General features: G+C 38.6%; 1 protein-coding gene across 4 annotated transcripts in view; it reads left to right on the top strand.

The window, feature by feature from the left end:
• The first annotated feature begins 13,979 nt into the window (after window positions 1-13,979).
• SULF2 (sulfatase 2) overlaps window positions 13,980-17,597 on the top strand; it is a 94,284-nt gene continuing 90,666 nt past the window's right edge. The window contains exon 1 of one of the 4 annotated variants that reach the window (XM_086852490.1): window positions 13,980-14,483. The gene's annotated coding sequence lies outside the window, so the exon portion shown is untranslated. Of the gene's footprint in view, window positions 14,662-17,597 lie in introns of all 4 variants that reach the window. The other 3 variants (XM_086852491.1, XM_086852496.1, XM_086852493.1) reach the window with 3 other exon arrangements.

Genomic DNA, 17,597 nt, shown 5'->3' with positions numbered 1-17,597 from the left:
GTGGGAAATCCTGTTCTTCAGCAGGTAAGATGTTAACTCTGCACAGATCTAAGTGCCAAACCCAATTATATTCTGTTACAGACTGATCCAAAGGCCCCCAAGCCTATTGATCTCCTCTTATTTGCATTATTAGTACCCGGTATTTGTTCAACTCCCCCTGAATGGACTGGTGGACAGAAGGTGGATAACATGATATTACCTCCAATGTAGAGGGGGTGAAGTGAACGGATCAGGGGTTTGAGGGCTCAGGCCCCTACTGCTCCATACCGATGTGTTAAGAGCAAATTACCAGATGTATCAGAGCGACAAAAAGGCTCATTAGCAGAGGTTGTTGTTTTGCCAGGGAAGACAGCCACTTCAAAAGCAGGATTCTTCATGCTGGAAGACAGTCACAGCAGCATTTTGCTTTTTCAGATTTCCAAATTAGTATACGTATTTGTCATGTCCGACTTCTACATCTGTTTAAATGTTGCAAACATTTATGACTATTAATTATTATTTGTTCCAGAAGAGCTGTAAATCAGTTACTTAGGAACCTGTCATCATATTTATATTGTCTAAAGAAAAATCCAAACCACATCAGAATATGAAAATAAGCTAAAATTTAGTCTGCAATCACTATTTATAAATACATAAATAGGTGCACTCATAGCTTTCACGTAACATGATGTAATTTTTTTCCCCTACTGGTTACATTTTGACCTAAAAATTAAAAAAGATCTGAAAGATATATTGTGAGCACATTCCATTAGCAGTTAGGCAAAGCACAGATCAGATGGGGTAGGGTTGGACTCAGCTCAAAGAGGTCACCAGCTTTAGGAGTCACTGAATTCAGCAAGCTGAGAATTACAGAGAATGAACCCCTAAAATCAGCAATAAAAATAAATTACCCATAACTAAATTACATACTGACAAATAACAAAGGCTCAATTGGCAAATATTTAACATTGGAGCTTTCCTTCCTATATACCTTCCAATATTAGTAAGATAATAATTTCAATGTTTTATGAATGCAAATCATCTTTTCTCCATACTCAGTTAATTTTCTCTCTAAACACTGATGATGACTCTTCATTGAATCACATTACATAATCTGGATCGTTCATATACTCCAGCAGCAATACTTACAATTTCCATTCTTCCCTCACAGTTTGAGGAGAATAGGGCAAATATAAATTGGCAGCACAAGTGTAACAAAAGGTCCTTTAAATTCTTTTGTCTGACCTTGCCCCTTCTGTAGATATGAAGTATTAAAAAGACATGCTGCCAAAAGGCTCAGCTGTAGCAAACTGTTGCTTCCATTACCATTCTAAGATCCCAAAGTTTTGTCCATGCATACAAGTCCTCTTGCATTTTAAACTTTCTCACTGAAGAAAGCCCATAATATAGTCTGTTAGTCAATGGGTGCAAAAAAAAATAAAAATTAGGAATGCCTTTAGTAAGTGTCAGCCTTAGAAAGGTAACACTATGTTATTTCAGTGCACTGGAGGAAATTACTTGTGTGAGGGACACACTTGAAAAACCTAAATGCAAATTCCTCAGATATTGAGGATGGCGAAGGAGACAAAGTCAGCCCCCAAATAGAAATAAATTTCAGTACACAATGTAGGTGGCTTTTTGAATTTAAATTACTTTTGGTGGATAGTCGCTCACTCCTTTTCTATTAGTTTTTTAATTAAAACTTGCATGCATTAAATTTACCATTATCAGAGAAGCCTAGAAACACTGCCAAAGCTTCCATGCAGCTGACACATAACAAGCAAATGCCTCAAATTTTACACTTTGCTTCATGAGAAGTATCTGCCTATAGATTTGACAATTTTTTCCATTTTCAAGCAAATGGAATAACATGGGTCATGTAAGTTAAAATAAGGGTTCATTCCTTCTCTCATACATATTAATCTTTAATGATTATTTTGACTTATGTACAACTAAAACGAACGTATAGAATATGAATGAAGCCCAGTTTAAGTTAATGACTGCCTTCTCTTCCTTGGGGCCAAGGTTGCAGCTCGGTGACTATGAAACCCCAGGAAATGCCTGGTTCCTGCAATCAGTATTGCACAATTGAAAGGATAGCAACCAACACAGTAGAAAACATATAACCTTCTACTGACAATGCATAAAATACAGGTTCACACTGAGGAACTCTCTTCTTCCATACCCTGAGATCAGGCGTTGAGAACAACTTGGGAGGGGAAATAAATCTGACAATAAAAAGAGGTTCAACAGCAAACCAGCAGGTCATAAATAAAACCCCCCACAAATGCCAAACAGTTTTGTTTATCTCTCTCTCTTTCCTTTCTTTTTATCTTTTTTTTTCTTTTTCTTTTTTTCTTTCTTTTTATCATTATTCACCCTGATGTGAATCCTAATTAAAATTTTACACAGTGTGTCTTTTAATTAGCCATGGCTGGAGTGGTGAAAGCTATCAATATTTAGCAGGATAATTGTACAAAATTACCTTTCAAAAATGAACAGCAGGCATGAATCCACTCAGCAGCAGGGGGTTATTCAGCCACACATTGTGCAAGATGGGGTGCCTCAGATAATGTGTGAGAGATAATAATGCACAGAGGGAGGGACACATGCTGCTATATTTTGTGCTTCATTGGTTTTCTGCAAACAGCATTTGGCTCTTGTTGCACTCAGAACATCAGGGTTCACACAACCTTTAAGCTGGTTATTTTTTATTTTTATGTTGGTGATTTCTTTTCACTTAAATGCAAGGATGTGTTTAATAACAATGCCCACAAACAAACCACTGAGACACAGCTCCATGTAACACCTAGTTTGTATACCATATACTTTGTAGATGCTAACAGTGAACAAGGTCAAGAACAGAGGTTTCCTTCCTTCCTTCCTTCCTTCCTTCCTTCCTTCCTTCCTTCCTTCCTTCCTTCCATCCATCCATCCATCCATCCATCCATCCATCCAAAAAAACCTTTGCCCATCCCAGCAGAATACAAAGCAGTTAATTAATTTCTGCTTTGCAAATCCATGGTGTAAATGTACTCTGCTGTATTTTAAAATAGATATGTAACAGTTCACTTCTCACTTTGCACATAATCTTTCTTTCTTTCATAAAAGAACCAAGAAAGGGAATTTGCAGCATTTTGTGTTTGCTATTTACTTTTGCTGTGTGAAAAACCTCCCAAAAAACAGAAAACACCTGCAAATATTTCCTAAATGCACCAAGGAAACATTCAGTAACTTCACACAGAAAGGGGTTCCCAGGCAGTTACTCACAAGAAAGCAGTCTGTGGGACAAAAGCCTTAAGCAACTGTATCCAAGAGTAAGGACACAAATCCCAGCACACAAATTCCCTAAACAGAGAGCCAGATATAAAGCCCAAATGAGAGCAGTAGCAGAGGGCACAGTCAGGTGAATTGTATGCGAGAACCAGATCTTTAGTTTTAGAATATATGAATGAGCATATGTCTTGCTTTACCATCACAACAAAGAGAATTCCCTCAGTTCCAGGTAATTCCCTCATCTCCTGCAACTAGGCAGGTAGAGCAGAATAATGGTGTTTGTCCATGGCTCTAAATAATACTAGAATTAAATACGAAGGGCCAAACTGGTACTGAAATTCCTGCTCATCAATAATGAGAGATTGGTGACTAAAACTGCATGGATTCTGTACAAGATGATAGCACCAGTATTATTTCAGCACACAAAAAACCCCACGGTATTAGAGATCCCTAAAATGCACATAAAATCAGTATACTCTTGCCTTGTCCTTTTTTCCTTCTTTTCCTTTTTTGTAGTATGAGATGAATAGAAATAGACTGGGCCCACAATGAAGTATTTCAGCAGAAACTTAAGTTTCATCTTAGATGTGGCACAAAATGCAGGACCAACTCATCCAAATCTTACCCATCCCTCTTTACAGCTAAATCATCTATAAAACTCAGAGACCAAGACGTATAGCCACATTGTATATCACCTCAATGCACTGCAACAGAACAATTGTAAACCTACTAATAGAATTAGATTGACAGAAACATGAGAGGTTTTCACAGTGACACCAGTAGCAAAGACTTTCACAAACTGAACAGAAGTGTAAAGTGCTAAAGTTTTACAGTCCAGCATCAGTGCTGTACCAGTGCAGGAGAGGGGGAATATGAAGGGAAAAGGTAGTGGAAAGTAAAACAACAGACTTTTTGATGTGATGGATACAAGATACAAAAAGCAGAAAGAGCAACTTGACATATGATTAATATGTCAAAGAGTTTTGGGTGGCAAAATTGCATTAAAATGACAACACCAGCTATTTTGGCTTTCAGGCTACAGCAGAACATCTATTTATATGCAGTATCTCTTAATGTAACACACAACAGAATGTCTGTAGCAGACAGGAGGCTAATAACAAGAATTCAAAACATCCAGCAAGGCCACTATGAAAAAATAACTAGTTCCATGATTATATGGAATGTTATCTCCTCTCAAGGAATGACCAAGGTTAACATCAACAGCAGGCTGATGTTTGCCAAGTGTTTTGAAGATGGGAAGCTGTGTCTGACAACCAGAGTTGGGTGGGGCCACTGGCATCAGTAATTTCTCCTTCAGTTTACATAAATCAGCAAAGGAATGAAGTCCTCTGTCAGTTCCTATTGCATATCTCAAGGGGCACAGCCTGGGCTTCAACACCAGTTGCACATTCTTGTCCCCTTGGAGGTCCTACAAACCATCACCCTGACTCTTCCAACTCCCACACAAATAAAATAGAAAAATAATTACATGAAATAATCTATCCAGAGCCCGAAGCATCTGCATTGGCTGGTGACCCCAGAGATCTTGTTACACATTCACATCATTCACAATACATTAATCTTGCTGCCAGTAAAATTAATTGCTTAATAATTAACTTGGCTATTTATAAAGGTATCTTACCCTTCATCTAAATAAAAGTTCTGTCATTTAGTGAGCCTTGCAAAAATACAGTAACCAAAGGGACATTTGGATTAAACAAGAAAATAGTGTTGGAATAGTGGGAATCTGCCATGATTAAAAAAGAGATCTAAACATGAAGTACTATGATAATTTATGAACTGTGTCATTTTCTCTCCTCAGTGCTAATAGGTAATGAGCAACAAAATCCCTTGCATGTTTTGCAGATAAAATGTACTAAACAATAAGGCCTAGATTTCAGATTTACATAGAATATGTAGCCCTGATAATCTATTCCTAAAACAGAAGGTTTAACAGACAGAAATACCTCAACAGAAGAGTAGTTGAGTCTATTTTTCTGAGACGGATAATGTGTTACTACAACATCGCAGTAAAGATGTTGTTTAGCTGCCTATAGAAGCTGTCTGACACCCTGGCAAGTTTGCCATGCATCGTATAATGCAGGGCATTCAGTTCAATTTTACTTCCATTCAGAACTGGTGAATGGTGTTGATGTTATAAATGAAATAAACATATATTTATTTCTCCTGCTTTTTTAAATACCAGTGTGCTTCATTAGCTCTGTCACAGCCACTAATATCTTGTGCTATAATATGGATCCTTGGTCTTTTAATAAGAAGCAATGTGTAAAAAATATTCCAAGCAAGTTTACAGACCTATAGAAAACAGGAGAGAGAAAGGAAGTGAATTACTGTCTATGTCAATTCCTCTTCTCACCTGTTTGCATAGAAGTTCAGAGGGCATCGAAGGATGGATTTCAAGGCAGTTGTCTGCAAAAGCAGACATGAGATAGATGGGAAAATCACCCACTGGGAGAAGAAAAGTGATGGAATCACTTGTGTGAATAACCCCCACCACCTCCTCTCCTCCACTGCATCTCTGCACTGGCTCTGATCCCAGCCACCACTGAAGGCTGGCTGCAAGAGCCCTGTGCCTGCTGGGTGGCTTTGGCAAGATGTGTTCCCCTGCATCTTGCCCTGCTTCCCTGGCATGGCAGACTGGCAAGGCAGCAGCTGCAGAAAATGTGCATCAATTCCAATACATGGAGATGCAGTGCTTAACTGAAACAAGCATGGAAAGAGGGTGTAGGATGGACATGACAGCAGGGAAAAACCCTGTAAGTATTCTGCTCCTTCTTCATAAGCACCCTAATATTTGATTGCATAAAGATTATAGGTGGGCCAATGAAATTTTCTTCCCCCTGTATTTACCAGGTAACACACAGAACACACACTAGATTTGTCCAAAATAGCAGAGACCATGCCTTTCACACATGATCTGCCATGTGCTATTGGCAAATGGTGGCACTTTTAACATCAGAGTATCATTACATTTAAAATAACTGCAGTATCAGGATACAAGTACTGGTCCCAGATAGAAAAATCCCTAGAACTGAGAACCTGCAGATCTGTTTCCAGAACACTTTTTTGATTGGACATTGCTTTTTACCTCAGAGTAAATGTTCACTTAAGCAAGAAACATGGCAGGTGTAAAGACATCAAGGGAAGACAGTAACTAGGCACTGGCTATTTCAGAATTCTGAAGAAGGCTGATCACAGACAATAGGGGATCTGAATTAAATCACCCTTCTTCTACCATTTCAGCATATATATATATAAGCTGCCATTTTACCAGCAGAATTTATCTTCTAAAGTAGCCTCTCAAATGAAAACATTTAAAATCCACATTGAATTAAAAGCTGAGTCAGGAGTGTGTTTACTTTTATTGTTTCTGTCATAAGGCACCTTACATTTTAGAAGTGCCATTGAACTACTTGTATGGGGCTAGAAATAAGGAATTGCTTTTTTTGCTTACTTGGTTTTGTGGGGTTTTTATTTTGTTCTTATTCCCTCTGGTAACCAGTATATCCCAATTTTGTCCTGCATTCCCTTCTGTTAGTTTATAAGTATTGTTTTCTTTTAAATGAAACTTGTTATTTGTCTCCTTGGGGGAAATTATTTATTTTCTTATTTAATCTGCTTAAATAAGCTATTGATTTTATTTTTCAAGGTAATTTAAGGTGGGAATATAGTTCTTATTTGGTAACTATGAGCCTAATGTTCTTTGAGTAAACAAATGTTATGGTTTCAGTTTGTTATTTTTATCACCAAAATTGATCAAACATCAAGTACAACACACCTGGTTGGATTTGGAGACTAATTGTTTTAGGGAGCAATAAGTGCCACCCAAGACTAAGTAATTACAAGAGGTGGGACATAATTCACTCCAATGGTACAAGAAGCTTGCCATTAAAATGTACCCTAAAGCAGGTGACAATGGGTAGCTGCACAAAAGAAATTAATTATAAATTCTTGGATGGCATGCTTTTATTGTATGAGACTCATTTCTCCTACAGATGCTGTCTGAGGATGTCCACCTGAATGCCATGGTAATATTCCATCAGCTGCTGGATTGCTAAGGAATCAAAAATAGTTTGCCCCAATTGTCTTTTCACCAGGAGTTGTACTTTTTACTTTATTGTATTTCAGATGTAGAACAGGAAGCAAGAGGAAAATGTTTAAATACAGCGTAAATTAAGATATGTGACTGAAGACAGCAGTAAACCAATGAGTATTTGTTATTGGTGAAGAGTGGAACTTGGAGCTGACTTAAAGCCTTAAGGAGCACATACCTTACTCCTCTTCATCTTACAGATGCGCTGGTTAATATTCCAGTGTACCTGTAGTACTGCTGTATAAGTGAAACAAAATCTCCAAATACCAATGGAAACATTTCCCAGGGATAACGGTATTAAATTCCTCAGGCATTTAAGAATAAAGAAATTGCTTTTTTGCCAATTGACATTACTTTAGAAATATACAAATAATAGGAAAAATCCATGGACTTGTCAGAAATATCAGAATATCAGAAATATCCCTTTATGCACATTCAACCCATATGAACTACATTAGATTTGTGCACAATCTGTATGTGCAAGAGTAACTGAGTAACTTCGGAGATTCCTCTGCTCTTAGTCTCATTTTTAACTTGCCTTGTTCAAAATGAAATAATCAATCATGAGATCTGTACCATGTTTTATGGGATTATTTGATTTTTCCCATTACAAATACAATTAAAGCATGTCACTCATCCATATACATTGCATACGTTTGTATAGGCATGATTTATCGATACAATCACAACTTTGTGACTTTGGTGAAATTGCAAAGCTTCATTAGAAATGAGACATAGAGCTCTGGCAGTTTTCAGATCTTTAGACATTCATTTATTGAGTTAATAAATTTCATTTTTTTTCTGTCTGAAGGATAGAGTCTAAACACTGTAATAGAACAATATTAAAGTATTTATTTTACCTTTTTTTTCTTCTGCTGAAAAGCAAGTTTTTTCAGTTTGGCAGGCAGCCAACTGTTTCACACTAAATAATGTGAACCCTGTCCTGCAGTGTAAAGCTGTCCATCTTTACAAAAATATTTAGTACTTTACTACAGTCCAAGGAAACTTTGCTTACAAAGTGTCCCTGCAGAAGCTTCTACAGCAGGTAACTCTGCAAAGAATTCTAAACTATATGAAGTACTTTTTCCCTCTGTCTCTTTGTCCCCACTGAAAAGACTTCATGCATTGCACCTCAAGATGTTTTTCCTCAATGTACTGGAGATAGAAAAAAAAATTCTGCTAGTCTTAGTAAAATGTCTCAGGTGCTGTCCTCTACCCAAATCCTGAAAAAATATCTTCTGTAACATTCTGCCAGACTCCATATTGTATCAAAACTGACTCACAACGCAATTGCTCAGACAGCCTCACTGGCAGCATTCAATTATAACTATGTACACTTGAAGTACATGACTATACTATGTACTTCAAATTAAGAAATTTAGTTTAGTTACCAACAACAGTGCTGTAGGTGGGCTCTTAAAAGGGTAACTTTTGGATACATATCATTCAGATCACTTAGGCTACCAGCTGAGAAAGGCAGGATCAGTGTTCTAAGACAGACCCCTAAAAGGTACAAAGCCAAGGAGTTCACTTCACTTTACCTAAAGTGAAGGCAGTTTGTGTAAGTGAAGGCATCCATATGGGTGGATTTATCTTGATGAACTGGACTGAAAATGCAGACTCCATGTTATACAGGGATTGTGTCTAAAATTAAATCCATTTATGGTTAAATGTAGAAACCAATACAGCAAGCAATGCTTTTAAAGATATAGAAAGTCAGAAAAGAAAATTTGTGAGCATGAGTGGGTAGTAGAAGGAACTTGATGACTCTGATCCTTCTGTCAGCATAGCAACCTGCCTTTATATGTAACATATCAAAGGAGAAATCTAACTTGTGGAAAGAGATAATAAGGATTTTTTGACCTCTGTGTATCATCTCACACCTCAAGAAAGCCAAAGATTTACAGCTACTGTCAAGCATGTTCTTTGTAGCCATCCAAAGAGCATGCTTTCAGCAGCTGTCACTCCAGTACTGCCTCTCTGCACGTGCTCAGTACCCAACTCATAGCACAGTCCAATCTTTAGGATCTGTAAGAAAGCCCAGTTGTTTAGAGGAAGAATTGTGTGCTTCACCAGAACTGAAATCAGAACTGATTCATTAATCAGTGGTTGCAAAACCCTTTGAAACAGAAAAGTGCTCTAAAAGCTACGGATTGTTATTGCTGAACGCTTCCCTGTTAGCACTGGAGTTACGATCCAATTCCCTTAATGTGTTCTGAGGAAGGGGATAGGAAATATGAGATTGCAGTTACCAGTTACCACAGTTATCAAAGGACATGCGAAAACTCATGTTTTTGGTAGCTGTGTTTACACAGAAGGACTCATCTTGGAATCAAATAGACAACTATCTTACCTGCTGAAGTTCAGACAGCTATTTCCTTTTGTACTTCTTGTACCTCTTGCTGTTATTGTTACTTTTCTGTTTTTCCCCTTCCCCTTATAGATACAGTTGTTTGCCAGCAGAAGACATAGCCCTGTGGTGTAGTAACTTAACATGCCACTTACCATCTACTGGCATTTTCAGCACTTAGCACTGTCCATTCGCATTTCTGCTTGCTCACGAGTGTCAGCAGCTAAATGACATTTCAACTGTTTTCAGTTCTGCATCTTCTGAGATGACTTTGTTTAGGTAAATATGCTACACATCTAGGCTAGGTCTTGCCATAGTTGAAATAGCACATTCATTTTCATAACAGTTCCTGAGTCATCAGTGGCACATAACTAAAATAAAAAAAAAAATCCTAGCTTTTGCCACTTTTCATGAAGTGGCAACATTCCCACAAATCTGCTTTGTCTTTATAACAAAGCAACTTCTTTATGACTAAGGCTCCAAGGTGCGTTTCTGATCAGTTTCTTCAGTCCCCGCTTGTTTTGATTTCTTTTCCACTGGGAACTTAACATGCAGAAAAAAAGAGAAAGGAGGAGGTGATTCAAAATTCAAATTTTGTTTTTGCACTCACATGCTGAGTTCCACTTATATGGTTTTGGCTGGCTCATTTCAGAGAACAGCCTGCTGCAAGGTCTGGAACTAAATCCACAGCCCAAGTTTGCACTGTTTGGATCTTAGAGCTTGCTTTTACCTTCACACTGGTATTTAATTACTGATGCTATTAATGTAACTTGATCTGTCTTTATTTGGAAAAGGGAAGTTGGTAAGAACAATCAGATTTGTTGGATTGATTTAAGGTTAATGGATCTTCAAAGACATTAGGGATTAAAAAACCTGATTATAACAGCTGGTGTATATCAATATTTTTAACTCTGTTGAAAGCATCACCCTAATAGATCCCATTTCACTCAGCTTTGCATAAAGAAATGATGGGGAAAGAAAATTACAGCACAACTATAAGCAACATGCACACAACCATAAAACCAAAATTCTTAGGGCAAATATGTACTGTGGGAATGGCAAGAGACGGTGTTTCCTGAGCTTATTGTGTTAATGAACACGTACTGCACACGGAAAACACACCAAAACAGTTTTTGAATATTTTCTTGGCGATACCAGATCCTCATGTCACTGAACTCCCATAAATAGGCACCTCAATAATGCTTTGTGAAGAAAACCAAAGTTTTCAGGGATACAGTGTTGTTCATCATCAAGTCTGTGGAAACCTGTTCATTCTCCACCTTTTTTCTCCTGAACTATAATTGCTTGCAGCTTTACCTCTGCACGCAGTGTTAATGCACTACCTAACCAATGAAAAAAAGTCTTACTCTCTAAATGACTTTCACACAGGATCTTTGATGGTTTTAAGATGCTTACTATATTTGACAAAAAACACTGCCTAGGTTTTAAACCTAATTTTACACTCTATAGACTGCCAAATATCTGCTGCTTAGAATGAAACAAGAGAAAATGCTGTTATATCCTAGAATCATAGGTTTGTGTTGGAAGCAACCTTACAGACCATTTTGTTCAAGCCCCTTTGCCATGTGCAGGGACATCTTCCAGGTTGCTTAAATCCTCATCCAGTCAGGCCTTGAACACTTCCAAGGTTGGGGTATCCACAGCTTCTCTGGGTAATCTATGCCAGTGCTTCACCTCCCTCAGAGGGAAGAATTTCTTCCTAATATGGATCTAATCCTGCCCTCTCTCAGTGGAAAGCCATCCCCCCTTGTCCTATTACTCCAGCCTCCTGTACAAAGTCACTCTCCAGCTCTCTTGAAACCCTTTAAGCAGTGGAAAGGTCCATGAAGTCTCCCTGGAGCTTTCTCTTCTCCAGTCTGAACACTGTCCCCAGTTCTCCCAGTCTGTCTCCAGAGGGGCACCAGCAGGTCCACACCCTCCTTGTGTTTGGAGCCTCAGAGCTGGATGCAGTGCTCCAGGTGGAATTCCATAGGAGCAGTGGAGGAGGAGAATCACCTCCCTTGACCTGCTGGTCACCCATCTTTTGGTGCAGCCTGGGATACAGCTGGCTTTCTGGGTTGCAGCACATATTGCCACATGTTATGATTCACAATGATTGGATGCCTATATTCAAAGATGTTATTTACTAGTTAATTTTTTTATAGATAAATAAATTCACAAAACACTGTTACTAATATAGTGCCCTTCTTTAAATATGACTAACCCAGATCACACAGATGAAAGAATGATTCACAGGCTAAGTTCAGCAAACTGCCCAAGGTCACATTCCAAGGTACAGGCAAGTAAAAATACAGAAGAAAACCCCTAAATTGATCTTGCCATATTAACATCCATGACATACATACATGATGTGTGCACACAGAATCTGTCATATTGTTATTCTATACAAAAAGTAATAAAAGGGTAATTAGGAAGCAGAAAGAGTACATATTTTAAAAAAGGTAAGCAACTGCCTTTGCTGTAATAACTTTTTAAATTAAACCACTTAATAGAGAAATATTACTTTGAGACTTAAGACATAAGTTTTTATATTTACCAGCATTGTTTATTATAGCAGTGGACTGAAACACACTTACCTGCCTATGCTTTTAGAATTTGCCAAGATTTCTTATACAATTGATCAAGTTATTTGTATTTGCACTGTTTCAGAGGTCAGTTGTGTGCCTATATGTAGTTTTATTTCCAACCATCCTTTGTCTTCCATATATGATGACAGCATGCCCTTCACTCAAGTGAAGAGCAATTTTTCATGCATGTATTTGGTACGTAGGTCAATTTGTTTAAGCAGTTAGAAGGAATTAATATATATTAATAAAATCAATAATAAAATTCCTAAAGTAGTAAGACAAAACCTTGCATTACTGTTAAATATCTCACAAAATGATTATGATCAGTCTTGATTAGAATATATATGGGAAAATTTAGGCTTCAGAATAGCTTTATAAGATTAATGGAAGATTCAGTACCCAATTTATCATTCTGGTAATTATAACTATATAGAAATCATTCCGTAAAAATATCTTGTAATGACAAATCATCCCTTTGATTTAGAGGCATTACACCTGCATATTGAGGACAAAATTTCATGCATTTGGAGCCTCACAAAAAAGATTGCAATCACTTAATTTTGTGTACTTTTTAGACTTTTTTTGTAACAATAAGATAAAGCTCAGGTGTGTTGAGCCCCTTTAGTGCAAAGATAAAACTTAGCGGGTCAGAAATAGATCCCATCTTCGAAAGTGTCTATTTGGAGTAACATATTGAACTACTTACAAGCCATGTCATAACAGCATTAGTATAAAATACAGCTGGTTGGCTATATTATAAATATTTTTTATAATAAAAGAACCTATGATTAATTTAATTTATGATTAATTTATTTGCAAGATTATCCATCTTATTTTGACCCTTTGACATTCATCCCATCATAGAATTGACTGTGCATCAAATCCTCAAATCCTGCAAATTGTGTCTGGTCCATACTCTGGTTTTAAATCTAGAATTTGACACTGTTCTGGTGAGAAATAAGAATCTGACAGTTTCAAAAAATGAAAAGAAAAAAAAAAGACAAAATTAGAACTTGTGTTAAGCCATTAAAGAAAAGCACCTTTTTTCCTTTACACAGAATGAATCTCAATATGATTTTCTTAACTTTAAGTTGTTGAAAGTTGAGATAAATTTGCATATTTTTGTTGGCATAAATTCCTAAATAAAATAAATTAAAATATTAGTCTAGAATCTGTTGGAATAAAGCTGGTGTCAGTCCCTGGATTTTCTCTGCAGAATCAACAGGTATCATAGGCACCTGATTAAAAGCATGATCAGAGTGGTCTGTAACAAGGACATTATTAATATAAAAAGAGAAGTAAAATAGGAACTATAGCTCTGCTCTCGTGAAATTTTACACCTGCACTCTAAGTATCTTTGGGTGGAGACCCAAAATAAAGGATTGGGCACATAGATTGTCCTCATGTTTGTGGGGAAACCCTCTGTCTGGGAACGTGAAAAGCTAAAACTCAAACCCGTTAAATAGTGAAAGAGTCTTGACTCTTTTGGGAGAACTTGCTCACAAGACATGTCTAAGTCTAAACACAGATTTTAGCCCTGTTTCTAACATTGAAGCAGGATGAGACACCTTTCTCCGTGCAACATCCCATACAGAGAATTCCGGTTATTAGGTGGGAAGTGGAAAAATTTTATCAGGTGGGGACCTTATCGCCTGCACACCCGAGGAGGATCGGTCCCACATGCAGCTCTTTCTTGCTCCCTGGCATACCTGTCCCCCTCGCTGCCCGAGCTGGCGCTCCTGAGGCGGTGTCCGGGCGGGCGGCGAGCGCGCTCTTAGGGGAGCCGAGCACTGAGGGAGAAGCGGCAGCACTGGGACGGGGCGATTCTTGCGGGGGGAAGGAGGCGGGGCACGGCCGCAGCCCCTGAGATACACAGGACGAAGAGCTCCTTGCAGGGACTGCAGAGTCCCTGAAGGCTTTCTCCTCCTCGCCTGCGCTTGGGCGGGAGCCCTCGGCAAAGGGCTGGGGGAGGCGCCTCGCAACAGATGGTTCAAGCCGGCTCCCGGCGCCTGGCGCGGCCCGCATTGGCCAGCGGCGCGGGAAAGGGCGGGTGCGCCGCAGTGGCGGCTCCGCGGCGGGAGCGCAGCTCCCACAGCCCAGCTCGCTTGCCTCCTGCCGGGTTACCGAGACCACCTCCGCTCCGGAACGTTGGCTGCCTCTCACGGCTCCAGCACCTGTGAGTGTCCGCCCGGCGGGACTGCGAGTGGCGCCGCATCCGCGCGCAGCCCGCCGGCGCTCCCGGGGCTGCTCCGGCGGCGGGGCGGGAGGCCCTGAGGGCGCGAGGCCCTGAGGGCGCGGCTGCCGCCCATGCTCGCAGCCGGGAGCCGGAGCTGCCGCCTCCTCCGGTCTAACCGGTGCGCTGGGGAAACGGGGAAAGGGCTGAGGAGATTCTCTCCCGGATGGGAGACGGGATCCATGTCGGGGGGGTTTTATCAGCTGTAGGTGAGGGGAAACCCCCAATCCCGATTCCCTCTCCCCTTTCCCTTTATTCCAGCTTTATTGATGCAGAGCCACTTGTAGTGAGTAATTACCGGCTGTCGGTCCTCGGCGCTCAGTGGGGAGCGGGGGACGGACTGTCAGGTGGAGAGCTAAGATGCGGGCAAGTGACTTGGCCAAGGTCGCTCTGTGAGGCAGTGGCAAATAACGTGTTGTACTAAAAACTTCTTATTTCTAGCCTTGTGCTGGGCTGTTCAACAGCCCTGCAAGGCGCCACACATAAATCTGGTTGAGTATAAGTAGGACTCAAATTAGGTTTTTTTTGTTGTTTATTTTTTGTTGTTGTTGTTATTTGTTGTTGTGTTTTAAAATTATGTATGGATGTTAGAGCATGCAGAGGTGCAGCATCTGTGTCATCTCCTTCGTTTTCTCCAGCCTTCAGACATGTGAATGAATGCATAAGGGATTATGCTTTTCTGTGACTAATGTTAAATTCAGTAGGAAATTATTGTTAAAAATACTATGTTTTTTCTAAAACTTTTACCATGGCAATAAATTGTTTTTTGTTGTATTTCCCTATTAATAGTGAATGTCTTCTTATACCATCAGAGAGTTGTTGTGAAAAGCCCTTAAATTGGTTAAGTGGCAGCTGCATTCCAAAATTAACCTGCAGTGCAATAGCTTTTATTCTCAGTGCATGTGAGATACAAAGCATGGCAGGTCATGCTTTAAGAACTTACACGCTGGAGTATAATGTGGTTGGGTTCTCCAGAGGGTGCAACTGGAGTGTTTCTTTTGGTGCTAGCTGTGTACATAGCAATTCTCTTTCCCTCTCTCTCTCCTCTCCAAGAATAATTTCCATGAGTTTGCATAAAGATATTCTGTAGTTTATCCCTGCTAATGTCGGGTGTTTCTTTCAAATTTCTCATTATGTAAAACTGACACCTATGAGGATATTTTTTAGATTAAAAGTATTATTAGTCAGAGTCAATCCTTTTTATAGACTTTAACTAATCCTTGGATTTCATAGAGTGTCCTACAGCAGTGAACCTGTAAAGCTAAAATGTGCTGTTCAAAAGCTAAACTGTCCCTGCTGCCATTTCAGTTTACCTTGGCTGCTCCTCTTGTTTTCTTTTTGTTTTGTTTGGTTTTTTTTGGGGGGGGGCGGGGTAAGGAAACTGAATATGAGAGAAGTTTAGTAAAATGCTCTAAATGTTAATGTATGTAGGACAGCTTTATTTTTAATCTTTAAATAATGTTGCTGGGAGCTCTGTTAGAACTGGGAGAACTCTGTACACTCTTCAACACAAATCATGTAATTCAAGGACAGGTTTCTTGTATCATGGGGATTTCCTTGTGTGGGTATTTTGTCATTTGAATTTGGAGGGGTTTGTAGGTGTTTGTTTTAGTCTTATTCAGAAAATAGAGTGTTTTTCTCAAATCCTTTATTGGATTTTTTCCCCTTGGACTTGGATATTTGAAAAAAAAAAAAAAGACACTTTTAATTGTGCTTGTATTTTGGCTATATAATATTGGGTGGGTTTTTTTTCTTTCTACAATAGATTCCTTGCAAGGAGTCTTAATTTTGGGTAATTTCTAGTTGAAAGTATTTGTCCATACTGCATAAACCTATTTGATGAGTTTGCCCTTTCACTATCAGCTTCTCCTTCATTTCTTATAAATGGATAGGAAAATGTCTAGTTGTTTGTTTTTGTTTCTTTTTTACCTAAGTAGCTGATATTATTTCATTAAACAAAATGTTAAGCTGTAATGGATATTTTCCTCTAGCTATGTTTTGTTTTTCAGAAAGTCTATGTATTTCACTCTTGTGACTTCCTTTTGAGCATTTCGGTTATGATGATCTCAGGTTGGAAGAGTTAGGGTTGCTTATCTACAAACAGTAATTCAAACAGTCTTGGTGATATCAAATTTGCAAATATAAGTCATTTACATATACAAATGAGTAAGAGCCTTCTGTGTTGTGAGAGAGGTGATTGAATAAAAAACCACTTGCTTTGTAATAGAAATATGTATTTTTGAGATGCTAGATTTAATATCTAATCTGAAAAAACTCTACAATTTCATGTAAATTTATATTTTACCTTCCCTTCAAAATTGTTTTTAGAAGTAATTAATTTGAATGCCAGCTATTTCTAGCTTACTACTTTGTAGGTAGCATAAAATGATTAAAATATTTTTCAAATAGGTGTAACTCCTCAGTGAAACACAATATTTTTTTCACTTTTTTCCTCTTAACATACTTCCTTCGGCCATCTGAAGATGTTGTCTTACCGTGAAATTTAGAATTAAATGAAAGTAAGATCAAGAACTTCTACAAACCCATCAGAGAATCTTGGTTAAAGATTTCAGTGTGATCATACTTCTGGGAAGAATGCTCCATGCCTTTGCCAATTTTCATGAAGAGTAGATAAAACCTGCCTTTTCAGCTGTCTCTTGCAGTATTCCTGACAGAATACATTCGCATTTTTTTATCAATATACTGGGTCAGTTTCTCAGGCTGGAGTGGACATAATAGACATGTGGACTTTCATATAAAATGGATGTTCCAGTATGCTCATGTTTTTGAGACTATCTTGGGTTTATTCTAGTACAAACTATGGTTTAATTTGGAACCTGAAAATCTTTATGATTTTGTCTTTTTTTGTTTGGATGGGGTTTTTTTGTGTGTGTGGTTTTTTGTTTGTGGTTGGTTTTGTTTTGCTTTTTTTTTTTTTCCTGTTGCCCCCCCACTTCCCATTTATATGAATTTCTTATACACTCGGATTTTTGTTTAACTTTTGGAAACTGTCTGAATTTCTCCATACAGTTTGTTGCTGGTTAACTGCTTCTCCAC

Source organism: Cyanistes caeruleus, chromosome 16, assembly GCF_971803275.1.
Source record: "Cyanistes caeruleus chromosome 16, bCyaCae1.hap1.1, whole genome shotgun sequence".
Lineage (NCBI taxonomy): Eukaryota > Metazoa > Chordata > Aves > Passeriformes > Paridae > Cyanistes > Cyanistes caeruleus.
The sequence above is the reverse complement of the archived record's forward strand: the minus strand, read 5'-3'. Positions and strand labels throughout refer to the sequence as shown.